Raw genomic sequence first — 12,718 nt, forward strand, 5'->3', positions numbered from 1 at the left:
ACAAATCCCCCGAATCCCCCCATATCCATACGTGACAAATCCCCCGAATCCCCCCAAAACCCACCCGGGACAAATCCCCCAAATCCCCCCATATCCATACGTGACAAATCCCCCAAATCCCCCCAAAACCCACCCGGGACAAATCCCCCAAATCCCGCTGTGCCCACCCGTGAGAAACCCCCCAAATCCCCCCAAAACCCACCCGTGAGAAATCCCCCAAATCCCCCCTTATCCATACGTGAGAAATCCCCCGAATCCCATCGTGCCCACCCGTGAGAAACCCCCCAAATCCCCCCAAAACCCACCCGTGACAAATCCCCCAAATCCCCCGTGCCCACCCGTGAGAAATCCCCCAAATCCCCCTATATCCATCCTCGACAAATCCCCTAAATCCCCCCAAAACCCACCCAGGACAAACCCCCCGAATCCCCCGTTCCCACCCGGGACAGAGCCACCCTCGCCCTCAGCCTCTCCTTCCCGGGACCCCCCCGAGCTAAGGGGGTCCCCCTGTCCCCTCTGTCCCCACGGAGGGCTGTGGCACGTGTCCGTGGGCCAGCAGCCGCAGTGTCCCCTCTGTCCCCGGTGTCCCCTCTGTCCCCGGTGTCCCCTCGGTGCCCGGTGTCCCCTCTGTCCCCGGTGTCCCCTCGGTGCCCGGTGTCCCCTCTGTGTCCCCTCGCTCGGGTGTCCCTGCGCAGCTGCTGCCGGTGTCCCCGCCCTGGGGCAGCGGGGTCACAGCTGAGCCCTGCAGGGCCCAGCAGGGGACAGAGGTGACACTGATGGCAGAGGTGACACTGATGGCAGAGGTGACACTAATGGCAGTGGTGACATTGATGGCAAAGGTGACACTGATGGCAGAGGTGACACTGATGGCAGAGGTGACAGGGCGGGAGCCGCCACTGTCCCCGCCCCGGGGAAAGGGAGGGAGAGGAGGGAGAGGGAACAGGGGAGATGGAGGGATGGGAAATGTGAAGGGAGAGAGAGAGGGATGGATGGATGGATGGATGATGGATGGATGATGGATGGATGGATGATGGATGATGGATGATGGATGGATGGATGATGGATGGATGGATGGATGGATGGATGGATGGATGGATGATGGATGGATGATGGATGGATGGATGATGGATGGATGATGGATGGATGGATGGATGGATGGATGGATGGATGGATGGATGATGGATGATGGATGGATGGATGGATGGATGGATGGATGGATGATGGATGGATGATGGATGGATGGATGGATGGATGGATGGATGGATGATGGATGATGGATGGATGATGGATGGATGATGGATGGATGGATGGATGATGGATGGATGGATGATGGATGGATGATGGATGATGGATGGATGGATGGATGGATGGATGGATGGATGGATGATGGATGGATGATGATGATGGATGGATGGATGGATGGATGATGGATGGATGGATGATGGATGATGGATGGATGGATGGATGGATGATGATGGATGGATGATGGATGGATGGATGGATGGATGATGGATGGATGATGGATGGATGGATGGATGATGGATGGATGATGGATGGATGGATGATGGATGGATGGATGGATGGATGATGATGGATGATGGATGGATGATGGATGATGGATGGATGGATGGATGGATGGATGGATGGATGGATGATGGATGGATGGATGATGGATGGATGGATGATGGATGGATGGATGGATGGATGGATGGATGGATGATGGATGGATGGATGATGGATGGATGGATGGATGATGGATGGATGGATGGATGGATGGATGGATGATGGATGGATGGATGGATGATGGATGGATGATGGATGATGGATGGATGGATGGATGATGGATGGATGATGGATGGATGGATGGATGGATGGATGGATGGATGGATGATGGATGATGGATGGATGATGGATGGATGATGGATGGATGGATGGATGGATGGATGGATGATGGATGGATGATGGATGATGGATGGATGGATGGATGGATGGATGGATGGATGGATGGATGGATGATGGATGGATGATGGATGATGGATGGATGATGGATGGATGATGGATGGATGGATGATGGATGATGGATGGATGGATGGATGGATGATGGATGGATGGATGATGGATGGATGGATGGATGGATGATGGATGGATGATGGATGGATGGATGATGGATGGATGATGGATGGATGGATGGATGATGGATGGATGATGGATGGATGGATGATGGATGGATGGATGGATGGATGATGGATGGATGATGGATGATGGATGGATGATGGATGGATGATGGATGATGGATGGATGGATGGATGGATGGATGGATGGATGATGGATGATGGATGGATGGATGATGGATGGATGGATGATGGATGATGGATGGATGGATGGATGGATGGATGATGGATGGATGATGATGGATGATGGATGGATGATGGACAGACAGATGGAGGTCTGGGCACACCTGAATGGAAAGAGAAGGTGGCAATGTGGGACAGGGAGGAGGAGGAGCAGGGACAACTGCACCCAGCTGGGGACAACAACACAGAGACTGGAGGAGGGGACAGGTGGCCCAGCATGGTCAGGAACCCCTTTCCACCCTGCAGCACCAGCCAGGCCATCCCAAATCCCACATCCCAAATCCCAAATCCCACATCCCAAATCCCAAATCCCACATCCCACACTGGCACAGCCACATCGCTACTGCCAGGGGTTCTTTGGGACACTGGGATGGGGACACTGTGTGGCAGCAGGGACAGGGACACAGCGGGGCAGCTGGGACACAGCCAGGACAGGGACACAGCCAGGACAGGGACACAGCCAGGACAGGGACACACCCGGGACGGGACTGGTATCAGCTCCCCCCAGCCCTTCAGTGGGGGCTGGCAGTGACCCCGGGGGCTCGGGGGGCTCCTTGCCGTGTGTCACCTCCTCCTCGGTGACCGCCCCCGGCCCGGGGGGTGCAGACCCCCGGGGCTGTCCCTGTTTCCAGGCTGGGGGTCCCGGGGCCCGCGGGAGGAGCGAGCCCGGCTCCCCCGAGGCGGGGGAGGCGGCGGCAGGGGAAGGGTTAAGGCGGGGAGTGTGCGTGTGCAGCCCCCGAGCCCACCGCCCTCGTGCCCTCATTAGTCCTGGTGGCACCAGCCTGTCTGGGGACAGCGGGGACAGGCGACAGGGGACGGCGCCCGCCGCCTTTGTCTCAACTTGTGGCAAAGTTGGAGCGGAGCCGGGAGCCGCCGGTGAGTCCCACGAGGCCCGCGGGGTGGGGACAGCGCTGTCCCCGCTGCCACCCTCGGCGCCAGGGGGACCGCATCCCGCCACCCGCTCGGGGACGAGGACAGGAGGGTCCCCGCGGTCCCCTGAGCGTGTCCCCAGCCCGGACAAGGTGGCTTCTCCCATCTGGGGTGGCACCGGCGGGACGGGAGGCGCGGGGTAAGACGCGGAGGTTTGCGGGGCTCGGGGCAAACGGGCGGCGGATCCCACGCCGGGAATGGGGCGCGGGAGCCGGGAACGCTCCAGGGACATCCCGGTCCCGGCAGAGCCCGGGAATTGCAGGGAGGCTCCATCCCCGGAGCTGCCGTGGGCACGGGAGGGGAGAGCGAGGGCAGCGGGACGGAGAGGGGACAGCGACACGAGGGGACCCGGGCCGAGCCCCCCAAAGCCGGGCCGAGGCCCCCCCGGTTATCCCGAGCTCCACCCGCGGATCCGGCTGGGAGAGGAGGGGAGAAGGCCCAGGCAGGAGCGGCTGCGCTCCGTGGGCAGCGCTGATTTCGGGGGGCTGGGATGAATTCCGGGCTCTGGATCCACCCCGCTGCTGCTGAGCCGGGGTCGGAGCGGCACCAGGGACGTCCTGGGGACATCTCGGGGACATCCCGCCCGGAGGAAGAGGATGGTGAGCGGAGAAACGGGAACGAGGCGGTGGTGGGATGGGGGGTGGGCGGCTGCTCCATGGGCAGGCAGCCCTTGGGATTGGATTTGGGGTGCCCATCCCAGCGGGTGATCCCTTCCCCACGCCGAGTGGATGATCCCACACCCATCCCAGGCTGACGATCCCATGCCCGCCCCCATCCCAAATGGATAATCCCCAGCCCATCCCCATCCCAAATGGATGATCCCACACCCGTCCCAATCCCGAGCGGATGATCCCGCACCCGTCCCCATCCCAAATGGATGATCCCACACCCGTCCCCATCCTGGCATGGCGGTGCCGGAGCCGTGGCAGTGCCCAGCGTGCTCTGGCACCACACGGGGTCACATCCATGCCACCGGTACCGGGACAAGGGATCGACCAGGAGAGCCGGGATGCAGGGAAGCGGGGCCTGTCCGTGTGTCCTTCCCTGTGTCCGGGCGCCTTCTTGCGGCTCTGGAATCCTGCTCTGTTCCCGGAGATTCCAGCTGTGCTGTAAGTGCTGTCTGTCCCATTCCCAGCGTCCGTCCATTTGTCTGATTGTCCTTCCCTTCCCTTCCCTTCCCTTCCCTTCCCTTCCCTTCCCTTCCCTTCCCTTCCCTTCCCTTCCCTTCCCTTCCCTTCCCTTCCCTTCCTTCCCTTCCCTTCCCTTCCCTTCCTTCCCTTCCCTTCCCTTCCCTTCCTTCCCTTCCCTTCCCTTCCCTTCCCTTCCCTTCCCTTCCCTTCCCTTCCCTTCCCTTCCCTCTCCCCATCCCAGGGATCCGGCAGGGACGGTGTTGGTGACATTCGCGCTCCGGCCCTGCCGCCTCCCAGCCGGACACCACGGAGGGGCCGGGAGGTGAATTCCGGAGGAGGTGAATTCCAGAGGGGCTCGGGAATGGGGCAGGGAGGTGACACTCTTGGGGCCGAGCCGCCCTGGGGTGGTGGCACTGGGGACACGGGTGGCCCCGGCCCGTGCCGGGAGCTGTCGCGTATTTCACGGAGCGGCCTCGGCTCTGAGGGTCGGGGCCGAGCGCCGGGATGTGGCTGTGACCTTTCCGTCCGGGAATGTCACCGGTGTCACCCACGGAGCCCCCGGCCTGGCTGCCCCCGCTGTCCCCGTGCTGGCTGGGGACAGGGACAGGGACAGGGAATGGGGACAGGGACAGGGACAGGGAATGGGACTGGGAATGGGAATGGGGACAAGGACAGGGACAGGGAATGGGAATGGGGACAGGGAATGGGGACAGGGAATGGGAATGGGGACAGGGAATGGGGACAGGGACAGGGACAGGGAATGGGAATGGGAATGGGAATGGGAATGGGGACAAGGACAGGGACAGGGAATGGGAATGGGGACAGGGAATGGGGACAGGGAATGGGAATGGGGACAGGGAATGGGGACAGGGACAGGGACAGGGACAGGGACAGGGAATGGGACAGGGAATGGGAATGAGGACAGGGAATGGAGACAGGGAATGGGGACAGGGAATGGGGACAAGGACAGGGACAGGGAATGGGGACAGGGACAGAGATGGGGACAGGGAATGGGGACAGGGACGGGGAACAGGAATGAGAAAGGGAAAGGGAATGAGGACAGTGACAGGGACACGGAATGGGAATGGGGACAGGGATGGGGACAGGGAATGGGGACAAGGACGGGGACAGGGAACGGGGATGAGGATGGGGATGGGAATAGGGGTGGAGGTGGGAATGGGGCCGGGATAGAGATGTGGATGGGGACAGAAAGATGGGAACAGGGAGAGGGACAGAGATGGGGACAGGGATGAGGATGAGGATGGGGACAGGGATGTTGATAGAGAGGGACAGGGACAGGGACAGGGACAGGGATGGGGAAAGGGACAGGGACAGGGACAGGGACAGGGAGAGGGATGGGGAAAGGGACAGGGACAGGGACAGGGACAGGGACAGCCCCAAGGGGTGCCCATCACCACCATTGGGGGGGTCCCGCTGTGGGACCCCGGTGGGGCCGGGCCGGGGGCGATGGGGCCGCGGGGCCGCTCCCGTGGGGCACGGGGGGCACCGATGGGGGCACAGGGCAGGCGCCGAGGGGCGCCGCTCGTTAAAGCGGATCGCTCCATCGCTAATTGATATTATTAATGAGCGGGGGAGAATCCCCCAGAGCCCCTCCTCCACCCTCCCCGTGCCTCAGTTTCCCCCATCCACCTGCAGAGCGCGCGCGCGGGGACACGCGGCGATGTCACGGGAGAGGGGAGGGGAGGGGAGGTGACACGGCCGGGGCTGTCCCCTGGGGTCACCCGTGGGGTGGCCGCGGTGTCACACGCCTGACCTACTTCGGGGCCGGCGCTGAAAATGAGTTAATCGGCTCCCGGGGAGGGATCTGGGGACGCGCTGGTGGCACCGCCCTGGCGTCACCCGGGCTGGTGGCACCGCCCTGGCGTCACCCGGGCTGGTGGCACCGCCTCGGTGTCACCCGGGCTGGTGGCACCGCCCTGGCGTCACCCGGGCTGGTGGCACCGCCTCGGCGTCACCCGGGCTGGTGGCACCGCCTCGGTGTCACCCGGGCTGGTGGCGGGGACAGGCGGGGCTGTCCCCACAGCGCTCCCAGCAGCGCGCGGGGCTGCACTGGGACGGACTGGGATGGACTGGGATGGACTGGGACGGACTGGGACGGACTGGGATGGACTGGGAGTCTCCCAGTGCTCCCCAGGAGCTGGGAAGGAGCCCCAGCAGGAGCACCGAGGGCAGACAGGACCCCCAAAACGCGGCTGAGGGGACACGGGATCCCCAAAACCCGGCTGGGGGGACACGGGATCCCCAAAACCCGGCTGAGGGGACACGGGATCCCCAAAACCCGGCTGGGGGGACACGGGACCCCTGAAGCCGTGGCAGGGGGAGATGGGACCCCCAAACCGTGGTCGAGAGGACATGGGACCCCCAAATCTTGGCTGAGGGGAGATGGGACCCCTGAATCCCCCCCCAGGAGGAGACAGAACCCCCAAATCTGGCTGAGGGTAAATGGAGCAGCAGGGCCGGTCCCGGGGAGGCAGAGCCGGTCCCGGGGAGCAGCAGGGCCGGTCCCGGGAAGCAGCGGGGCCGGTCCCGGGGAGCAGCAGGGCCGGTCCCGGGAGGCAGGGCCGGTCCCGGGAAGCAGCAGGGCCGGTCCCGGGAGGCAGGGCCGGTCCCGGGGAGGCAGGGCCGGTCCCGGGGAGCAGCAGGGCCGGTCCCGGGGAGGCAGGGCCGGTCCCGGGAAGCAGCAGGGCCGGTCCCGGGAGGCAGGGCCGGTCCCGGGAAGCAGCAGGGCCGGTCCCGGGGAGGCAGGGCCGGTCCCGGGGAGCAGCGGGGCCGGTCCCGGGGAGCAGCGGGGCCGGTCCCGGGGAGCAGCGAGGCTGGTCCGGAGCAGCCGCAGCCGCAGCGGCGGGGCCGGTCCCCGGCCGCGGTGCATTCACGGTTCGCGGAGCGCGGGAGGCTGAGCGGAGCTGACGGCAGCCGGCGGGAGCGGCGCCCCGGGGGCAGCGGGGCCCGGATCAGGCAGGGCTGACCGGAGCGCGACCCGCGGCGCATCACGGAGCCGATGAGCGGCGGCGGCGGCAGCGCCGGGCGGCGGGGCCGGCTCTGCCCGCCCGCGGCAGCGCGGCCCGGCGTGCGGGACAGCGGGAACGGGAACGGGAACGGGGGAACGGGGTGGGGAATGGGAACCGGGGTAGGGGAACGGGAACGGGGGAATGGGATGGGGAATGAGAACCGGGATAGGGGAACGGGAACGGGGGAATGGGATGGGGAATGAGAACCGGGATGGGGGAACGGGAACGGGGGAATGGGATGGGGAATGGAAATGGAAATGGGAATGGGGATGGGAATGGGAATGGGAACGGGGATGGGGATGGGGATGGGAATGGGGATGGAAATGGAGATGGAAATGGAAATGGGAATGGGAATGGGAATGGGAATGGAAATGGGAATGGGGTTGGGGATGGGATTGGGTGTGGGAATGGGGGAATGGGAATGGAAATGGAAATGGGGATGGGAATGGGAATGGGGATGGGAATGGGAACAGGAATGGGAATGAGGGAGTAGGAATGGGATTGGGAGGGGGAATTGGGGAATGGGGATGAGAACTGGGATGGGGGAATGGGAACAGGGATGGGAATGGGAATGGAAATGGAAATGGGATTTGGAGTGGGAATGGGGGAATGGGAATGACAACTGGGATGGGGGAATGAGAATGGGAATGGGGACAGGGATGGGGAAATGGGACGGGAACGGGAATGGGAATGGGGATGGGAATGGGAATGGGGGAATGGGAATGAGAACCGGGATGGGAGAATGGGAAAGGGGGTAGGAATGGGGATGGGACTGGGGATAGGGATGGGATTGGTAGTGGGGGAATGGGAATGGGAACCGGGATGGGGGAATGGGAACCGGAATGGGGACAGGGATAGGGATTGGGGGAATGGGGATGGAGATGGGGAAATGAGGATGGGAACGGGAATGAGGATGGGGATGGGATTGGAGGAATGGGAATGGGGGAATGGGAATGAGAACCGAGATGGGGGAATGGGAACAGGAGCGGGAGCAGGGATGGGAACGGGAATGGAGACAGGAACGGGAATGGGAGCGGGGACAGGAACAGAAATGGGGATGGGAACAGGAATGGGACGGGAGTGGGGATAGCGATGGGAATCGGACGGGGGGAATTGGAGGGGGATTGGGGGACAAAACCCCATCCGTGGGGACTTGTGGGGCTTGGGGAAAAAAAAATCCCATCCACGGGGTTTGTGGGGCAAAACCCCATCCGTGGGGTCTTGTGGGGCTTGGAAACAAAACCCCATCCGTGGGGATTTATGGGATTTGTGGGAAAAAAAACCTCCAGGAAGATTTGGGGATGCCCAAACCCCATCCACGGGTTCCAGCCGAGCTGTGGGGGTGCCAAACACCCGAAATTTTGGATTGCTCCCTGAGAATCTTCAGGAAGCTCCAGGCGGGATCCCTGGGGGAGCTGTGGGGTGGATTTGGGGCGGGGGTGTGCGGGGAAGGGGGGGAAGCAGCAGAAAGCTCCGTCGGGAGCGGGAGGAGGGGAGGGAAAGGCGCTCCCGCGGCGCCTCCCGCGCGTTTTCCACGCCTGGATTCGCCGGCGGCTCCCGGCGGGGGCCAGCCCGGAACTTCACGGGGGTTTTGGTTGCGGAGTGGAAAAATGGGAAAAGAGGGAAAAAAAAAAAAAAAAAAAAAAAAAAAAAAAAAAGGGAAAAATAGCTGTAAAAATAGCCCTAAAAATAGCTGTAAAAATAGTCCTAAAAATAGCCCTAAAATAGCCCTAAAATGACCAAAAAAAACCCCTAAAAATAACCCTAAAAATAGCCCTAAAAATGACCCTAAAATGACCCTAAAGATGACCTAAAAATGACCCTAAAAATGACCCTAAAAATGATCCTAAAAATAACCCGAAAAATGACACTAAAAATGTCCCTAAAAATGACCCTAAAAAGGACTCTAAAAATGACCCCAAAAATGATCCTAAAAATAACCCCAAAATCACCCTAAAAATGACCCTAAAAATAACCCTAAAAATGACTCCACACGCAACTCCGAGGGTCCGAAATGCCCTAATGGGGGATAGGGCTGAGCGGGGACACGGGGATTTGGGATTTGGGGGTTTGGGGACACGGGGATTTGGGATTTGGGGGTTTGGGGACACGGGGATTTGGGATTTGGGGGTTTGGGGACACGGGGATTTGGGATTTGGGGGTTTGGAGACACGGGGATTTGGGATTTGGGGGTTTGGAGACACGGGGATTTGGGATTTGGGGGTTTGGGGACACGGGGATTTGGGATTTGGGGATTTGGGGACACGGGGATTTGGGGACATGGAGAGGGGTGGGGGAGAGGAGCGCCCTATTGAAGTATTTGGGGTGCTCGGGGTTTTGGGGTATTTGGGGTTTTGGGGTTCATTGGGGTATTTGGGGTTTTGGGGGTATTTGGGGTATTTGGGGTTTTGGGGGTATTTGGGCTCTTTGGGGTTTTGGGGTATATGGGGTTTTGGGGTATTCTGGGTATTTGGGGTGCTCGGGGTTTGGGGTATTTGGGGTCTTTGGGGTATTTGGGGTGTCTGAGGTGTTTGGGGTGCCCAGGACTCCTGAAGTACACAGGGGTTTTGGGGGTTTGGGGTATTCGGGGTATTTGGGCCGGGGGGGTTCGGGAAGGGATCGGGAGCGATCGGGGAGGGTTCGGGAGCGATCGGGAGCGATCGGGGGGGTTCGGGAGCAATCGGGGAGGGTTCGGGAGCGATCGGGAGCGATCGGGGCGGTTCGGGAGCGATCGATAGGGATCGGAGAGAGATCGGGGAAGGTCGGAAGAGCTCGGGAAGCATCGGGAGGGATCGATAAGGAATCGGGAAGGATCGGGAGGGTTCGGGAAGGATCGGGATCAATCGGGAGGAATCGGGAGGATCTCGGTACCTCCCAGAGAGCGCAGAGAGGGGAGCGAGGAGCCGGCGGCGCTGCTGGCCCCGTCCCTGTCCCTGTCCCCGTCCCCAAACGTGTCCCTGTCCTTGTCCCTGTCCCTGTCCCTGTCCCTGTCCTTGTCCCTGTCCCTGTCCCCATCCCTGTCCCTGTCCCCATCCCATTCCCTGTCCCTGTCCCTGTCCCTGTCCCTGTCCCCATCCCATTCCCTGTCCCTGTCCCTGTCCCCATTCCATTCCCTGTCCCTGTCCCTGTCCCTGTCCCCATCCCTGTCCCTGTCCCCAAACGTGTCCCTGTCCCTGTCCTTGTCCCTGTGCCTGTCCCTGTCCCATTCCCTGTCCCCAAACGTGTCCCTGTCCTTGTCCCCATCCCCATCCCTGTCCCTGTCCCCATCCCTGTCCCTGTCCCTGTCCCCATCCCTATCCCCATCCCTATCCCCGTCCCCGTCCCTGTCCCTGTCCCTGTCCCTGTCCCTGTCCCTGTCCCCATCCCTGTCCCTGTCCCTGTCCCTGTCCCTGTCCTTGTCCCCAAACGTGTCCCTGTCCCTGTCCCATTCCCTGTCCCTGTCCCTGTCCTGTCCCTGTCCCCATCCCTGTCCCTGTCCCTGTCCCCATCCCATTCCCATTCCCTGTCCCTGTCCCTGTCCCCATCCCATTCCCATTCCCTGTCCCTGTCCCTGTCCCATTCCCTGTCCCTGTCCCTGTCCCTGTCCCCATCCCATTCCCTGTCCCTGTCCCTGTCCCTGTCCCTGTCCCATTCCCTGTCCCTGTCCCTGTCCCTGTCCCTGTCCCCATCCCATTCCCTGTCCCTGTCCCTGTCCCTGTCCCCATCCCATTCCCTGTCCCTGTCCCCGCTGCCCGCGCCGTCCCCGGGGCTTGGGGGGGTCCGGCCGCAGCCCCCCCGCGCGGGGTCACCGCTCGGTCACCCCCCTGTCACCCCCTGCCACCCCCTGTCACCCCCCTGTCACCCCCGTGCCACCCCTGGGTCACCGCGGGGTCACCGCGGGGTCACCGCGCCCCCGGCTCCGCGGTGCCACCCGACCCTTTGTCACTTTGTCGCTTTGTCACTTTGTCACTTTGTCACCTCCCCCCTTCTGTCCCCTCCGGCCGCGGGGACACTTTGGGCCCCTCCCCGTTTGTCCCCCCCCCCCTTTTTGTCACCCCCCACCTTTTGTCACCCCCTTTTTGTCCCCCATTTCCCCCTCTTTTTGTCCCTCCCTTTTGTCACCCCCTTTTTGTCCCCCTTTGTCCCCTCTGTCGCACGGGGGGGGTTCAGGGGGGCCAGGTTTGGGGGTTCCCCCAAAATCCCGGGGTGCTGCGGGCGGGGGGTGCTGGCACCGCTTTTTCTGGGCCCCGGAACCCCCAAAATGAACCCCCGGAACCCCAAAATGAACCCTCAAAATGAACCCCCAAAATGAACCCCCAAAACCCCAAAAAGAGCCCCGCGGGACCCTAAAACGAGACCCCAAAACGCCCCCCCCGGACCCCAAAATGAGCCCCCCGCACCCCAAAACCAGACCCCAAAACGAAGCCCAGGGCACCTCAAAATGAGCCCCCCCAAAAGCCCTAAAAGGAGCCCCCAGCACCCCAAAATGAACCCCCCGGAACCCCAAAAGGAGCCCCCCAAGACCCTAAAACGAGACCCCCAAAGGGAACACCCCCGGACCCCAAAATGAACCCCCAAAATTTATCCCCAAAATCCCAAAAGGAGCCCCCAGAATCCCAAAAGGAGCCCTCCAGGACCCTAAAACGGACCCCCAAAACGAACACCCCAAAATTTAACCCCCAAAATCCCAAAATGAACCCCCCGAACCCCAAAATGAACCCCCGGAACCCCAAAACGGGACCCCCAAAGCGAACACCCCCAGACCCCAAAATGAACCCCCGGAACCCCAAAATGAACCCCAAAATGAACCCCCAGAACCCCAAAACGGGACCCCCAAAGCGAACACCCCCAGACCCCAAAATGAACCCCCAAAATGAACCCCCGGAACCCCAAAATGAACCCTCAGGACCCCAAAACGGGACCCCCAAAGCGAACACTCCCAAAACCCCAAAATGAACCCCCAAATGAACCCCCAAAATCCCAAAAGGAGCCCCCAAAACCCCAAAAGGAGCCCTCCAGGACCCTAAAACGACACCCCAAAATGAGCACCCCCAAAAGCCCTAAAAGGAGCCCCCAGAACGCCAAAACGACCCCCGGACCCCAAAATGAACCCGCAGAACCCCAAAGGGAGCCCCCCAAGATCCTAAAACGAGACCCCCAAAGCGAACACCCCCGGACCCCAAAATCCCCAAATGAACCCCTAGAACCCAAAAATGAACCCCCAAAACCCCAAAATGAACCCCCAAAATGAACCCCCAGAACCCCAAAAGGAGTCCCCGGACCCCAAAATGAACCC

The sequence above is a fragment of the Vidua chalybeata genome, chromosome 4 (assembly GCF_026979565.1).
Source record: "Vidua chalybeata isolate OUT-0048 chromosome 4, bVidCha1 merged haplotype, whole genome shotgun sequence".
Taxonomy (NCBI): Eukaryota; Metazoa; Chordata; class Aves; order Passeriformes; family Viduidae; genus Vidua; species Vidua chalybeata.